This window comes from Bison bison, unplaced genomic scaffold (assembly GCF_000754665.1).
Source record: "Bison bison bison isolate TAMUID 2011002044 unplaced genomic scaffold, Bison_UMD1.0 scf7180017864037, whole genome shotgun sequence".
NCBI classification, from domain to species: Eukaryota; Metazoa; Chordata; class Mammalia; order Artiodactyla; family Bovidae; genus Bison; species Bison bison.
The window spans coordinates 2165089-2170578 of record NW_011494609.1 but is presented as its reverse complement, the minus strand read 5'-3'; the positions used below and the strand labels follow the sequence as shown (position 1 = coordinate 2170578).

Sequence of the window (5490 nt, the reverse complement as noted above, 5' to 3'; positions counted from 1 at the left end):
ACCAGGTTCCACTGTCCATGGGATTTTCCAGGCAAGAATACTGGAGTGGGTTGCCATTTCCTTCTCCAGGAGATCTTCCCGACCCAGGGATTGAACCCAGGTCTCCCACATTGTAGGCAGATGCTTTACTGTCTTGAGCCATCAGGGAAGACCTTTTTTTTTTTTTTTTTTTTTTGGTAAACTTTGGTTATTTTTCTACTGTTATTACTGCTTCTAAAGTTTTATATTTATCAAAAGGACTCTACACCAGAGTTGTCTGTAATTAAAAATATAGATGACAGTAAAGACAAGATGTGAACTGTGACCCAAGAATTAAGTTTTCACATAAACCTATGATGATGACACATGTAATGCGTCATTATATCTTAATTATATAATTAATAGCTACCTGTGGCACAGTGGTAAAGAATCCATCAGCAATGCAGGAGCCATGGGTTTGATCCCTGGGTTAGGAAGGTTCTCTAGCGAAGGAAATAGCAACCCACTCCAGTATTCTTGCCTGAGAAATCCCATGGACAGAGGAGCCTGGCGGGCTACAGGCCATGGGGTGGCAAAGAGTCAAAGTCAGACACTAAACAACAACAAATACTAAGATAACAGCTAACTACCTGATCTTTCCGCAGTAAAAATAAACCATGACTATTATAGGTCAAGATAACACTGACTAGGAGAATCAACTGAATTTATTTACTATAAATCTTGCAACAATATGAAACATATATAAAATTGCCAAGAAAATGTTACTGTATTTTTAAAGAAAAAATCAGTTTTAAGATAAGGTTGTGAAAGTGGCTCAGTCGTGTCCGACTCTTTGAGACCTCATGGACTATACAGTCCATGGACTTCTCCAGGCCAGAATCCTGGAGTGGGTAGCCTTTCCCTTCAGGGGATCTTCCCGACCCAGTAATCAAACCAGGGTCTTACCTGCATTGCAGGCGGATTCTTTATCAACTGAGCTATCAATACTAATTGAAACCGGAATTCAGCAGAGTGTCACTAAAGATTATCAAGGAAAGAGACACTCTCCAAAGGGAATGGGAAAGAAGGTTGCTTCCAAAGTCAGAACAATGAGATAGAAAACAATAGAATAACACATTCAAAATATTGAGGGAACTAGCTCAACCTAAAACTGTTGACCTCCCCAAACGATCACTCAAGTAGAGCACCAAAAAAAAAAGATGTTTTCCGAAATGTGACCTCAGACTTCAGCTGACTACATACAGTCTCACTAGAGGATGTACTTTAGGAGGAAGATGGATGGATGGATGGATGGATGGATGGATGGAGATGTGGCATACGAGAATCAAGAGAGAAGAACGATAAAGTTTTCAGAATAAAGAATATTTTTGTGACCTCAGATAGGGGAGGACTAGTCGATCAAGATACCAAAACCAGAAGTTAAAGAAAAAAAGATTGATACATAAAATTAAAAATATCTATTAAGACACTATGGCTTTCCAGGTGGCTCCTGCCAAGCAGGAGTGAAAGTGAAAGTCGCTCAATCACGTCCAACTCTTTGGGATCCCATGGACTATACAGTCCATGGAATTCTCCAGGCCAGAATCCTGGAGTGGGTAGCCTTTCTCTTCTCCAGGGGATCTTCCCAACCCAGGGATCAAACCCAGGTCTCCCGCATTGCAGGCAGATTCTTTACCATCTGAGCCACAAGGGAAGCCAAGCAAGAGACTTAGGTTCAGTTTCTGGGTCAGGAAGATACCCTGGAGGAGGAAATGGCAACCCACCCCAGGATTCTTGCCTGGGAAATCCCATGGACAGAGAAGCCTGGCGGGCTACAGTCCATGGATCACAAAGAGTCCAGGGGGACACAACTGAGCTCACATGCACATTAAGACACTATGAGAAAGACACAGTTCTAGAATGAAAAAGGTATTTGCAAAACACAAATCCTCAATAAAGATTCACTCCCTAGCCTATAATAAAGAATTCCAGGGACTTGCCTGGCAGTCCAGTGGTTATGACTCAGCCCTTCCACTGCATGGGGCTCAGGTTCAATCGCTGGTGGGAGAACTAGAATCCCTCATGCTGCCTGGCGTGGCCAAAAGAACAAAATTCCAAATCAGTAAGAAAAAGTCAGGGAAAAAAAGGGGGTGGTGGGGAGGTGTGCTAAAGACTTGAATAAGCTCTTCAAAAAAGCCATTTGGCAAATAAAAGGTGCTCAGGACTCCCCTGGTGGTCGAGTAGCTAAGACTGTGGTCTCAGTGCAAGGGGCCCAGATTCAATCCCTGGTCAAGAAACCAGATCTGACCTGCTACGACTGAGTTCCTGTGCCGCAACCAAAGAACCCGCCTGCCATCATGAAGAGTGAAGATCCCACATGCCGCAACAAGGACCAGCGCAGCCAAATAAAGAAAAATAAATATTTAAAAAATAAGAGGGGATGGTGGCAGACAGTGCAGGGTGTGCCACTTTGAGCCCCAAGGACAGCCATTTGCACCCAGATCAGATAAGCTAGGACTGCAGAGTTCAAGCACACCCACGGAGCTGCCGCAGGATGGCATCAAGATCTCCAGGGCAAACAGCCGGCTCTGGAAACACACCAAGCCTACTCCCATAGACAAAGGGGGCTTCTGACAGTGTCTGGACGGCAGCAGAACCTCACTAATTCACTCCTGTTTCAAGGAACAGTAATGAAAATCTAAAGTTAAAAACTAGAGTCTAAATGCAATGTGGTACGTAAGTAAAGAAGTGCTATGTGATATCCTGAACTGGATCTGAAACAGCAAAAGAACTGTAGTAGAAAAACTGGTGAAATCTGAAGTCTGTAGTTAATAGTATTGTGCTAATGTTAATGTATGTGGTTTGATAAACCCATGGTTGTATAAGATATTAACACTGGAGGAAGCTGAGCAAATGAACTCTGTACTATTTTTGCAACTTTGTGGTAAGTCCAGAAGTATTTCAGAATAAGTTATGAAAATCAAAGGATGACTGTCCACTGAATTTCACTGGCATTTTTTCCCCCTTTCCCTAACTGGCCATGTCATCTTAAGGACATCATTTCATCTCTCTGGACCCTGGTTTTTCAACTGTTTAAAAAAAGCAGAAGGGAGACAAACCAGATCATCTCTAACTTCCCCTTCAAGCGCTAAAATTCTCAAAAAAATCCTAATACATTTACACCGTGATTCAATTTGCAAGGATTTGACTAGCAGTGACCTCATTTACCTCCATATCCCTGGGGTTTAGCACTGTGACAGCACAGTAGATGCTCCACAAACATTTCCTGACGCTAAACTGGCTCCTGACTTCCGTTTGTAAAGTGAAGCTGTTACCTCTTTCGCCCAGTTGGCCACTAGAGAGCGGAGTACTCACAAAATTTTCTCCATAGAAAGCAAACTTGTCTTCATCCAGCAGAGGGGAATGGTCCTTTATATCCCAGGCGCATAATAAAAGTTTTCCTGGTTGGGGAGGGGAGTCACCATCTGTGAAGAGTCACCTGCCCATCAGACAGGACCAGGACCGGCAGCGGGGCTGGTCAGTACCGTAAGTTTCCAGAACTAACAATGCCACGCTCCTTCAGAAAGCCCTTAGCAGCCTCAAAAGTCTAAACCACCTCAGTGGATCAGAGACTACACCACAAAGAGATGAGCTGCCCCTCACCCCCTCCAAGCACCAAGTTTGTCTTCTGAGCAATTCTGTCCCGTTTTCTGAAAAATCTCACTTTTAGAGGACGAGTTATTGGGGTCAAACGAATGAATGGGGAAACGGACTAAAACCATTACACTTTAAATGAGAAAAGGAATTCCCTGGTGGTCGAATAGTTAGGGCTGTGGGATTTCACTGCCGGGATTCGGGTTCAATCAGGGAACTAAGATCCTACAAGCCACATAGCCAGGCCAAAAAAAAAAAAAAAATTTTTTTTTTTTTAATGAAATGAGAAAGATTATTGGCAGCGCATCTCCCCACCCAGCCCAGGGCCCATCCAGGGCATATCTGAGCAATGAGAAGGGGCCAAGAAAGAACCAAGGGACAGGCAGACGGGCATCAAGGGACAACTGGAAGAGCAAAGGGACTGAAGGGTCAGAAGCTGAAAGGGCCCTAAGCCAGAGAGCTCTGGGAGTGTGCGTGGCATACAGCAAAACACAGGTGAAGATGACTTAAAAGGCAGACTCACGTATACGTACCTACAAGTGGATAAACAAGGTCTTACGGTATAGCAGAGAACTATATTCAGTATCCTATGATAAACCATAATGGAAAAGAATATTAAAAAAAAAAATTAAGGACTTCCCGGGCAGGCTAGTGCTTAAGACTTCACCTTCCAGGGCAGGGGGTTCAGGTTCAATCCCTGGCTGGGGAACTAAGAGCCACATGCCTCGAGGCCAAAAAAATCAAAACAAAAGCAATATTGTACCAAATTCAATAAAGACTTTAAAATGGTCCACATCAAAAAATGTTATTAAAAAAGAATCTCCAAGTGTATAGAATCATAAAGATCATAAAACCAAGACATATCTTGGTTATGCATATCCAGTTATGCATATCACTGCATATCATGCAGCACTGCAATTATATGAAAATTCAAGAGTCATACTTGTACCAATCCTAAGTTTCATGGATCTTCCCCCAAAACAAACAAAGCAGACTCAGCCTGAAATGGCAGACACTGCAGTAACACCCAGGACAGTCAGGTCCTCTCCTTGCGGCTGAAAGTGCCACAAAAAGGGGCCGATGAATCACATCATAATTTTCTCTTTTCTCTCAGCCAACCTGAACATTTTCCCCTGGGAACTGCAACTTAGTGATTAGAGAAAGCCAAACCCTGCTTAAAAGGGAGGGGGTAAAAGTCATATACCTGTTATAAAGCATTGCTACTGGAAATTTCATGAGTCTGAAAGGGAAGTTCCATGGAAAGAGTGGATGGGGAAGCCAGGAGCTGTCATACAGCCCCTCACATCCCCAGCCTGGACTTTGCTTCCCGGCTTTCACTGAATTTGGTTCCCATAGAGGTACCACTACCAGGCTCCTCAGAGGCAAGGCTGCAATGTCCCCTTGTTAATCTCCCTTGCTCTGCAATCAACCTTGGATTTTTAAAAGGCCTCTATGCAAACCCTGCTTCTTCATCCCCAGAGCTTTAAGTCTATAAGAAAATAACAGTAAATCTGGTGGGGGAAAAAAATTGAAATTCAGAGTGTAGAAAAGCAAGAAGCCATCTCAGGAACCACAGGGCCCTGAAGGGAGAAAAGAGCCATCTCCTGGAGAAGCCAAGGGCGGCGAATGCTGCCAAATTGGAACTTGGGACGCAGCGCGCAGAGAGCAAGACTGCAGGCTGGAAGGCAGCCTGCACCCAGCCACCCATCAGGCATCTTGAAAACAGCAAAAGCCGGAGAGCAGGCCGAGATGGAACGACTGGTTTCTATAAATAAGTCTCTCTAGGTGGGGATCAAACAGCAAGATCAAAGGTAGGAAATCCGAGCCCTTGCTTGCCAACCCACGCGGGGCGCCCCAGCCCTTTACCTGGTTAAGAGG

General features: G+C 44.2%; 1 protein-coding gene across 3 annotated transcripts in view; it reads right to left on the bottom strand.

The window, feature by feature from the left end:
• HLCS (holocarboxylase synthetase (biotin-(proprionyl-CoA-carboxylase (ATP-hydrolysing)) ligase)) overlaps positions 1 to 5490 on the bottom strand; it is a 217064-nt gene that overhangs the window by 200172 nt on the left and 11402 nt on the right. The window lies entirely within an intron of this gene.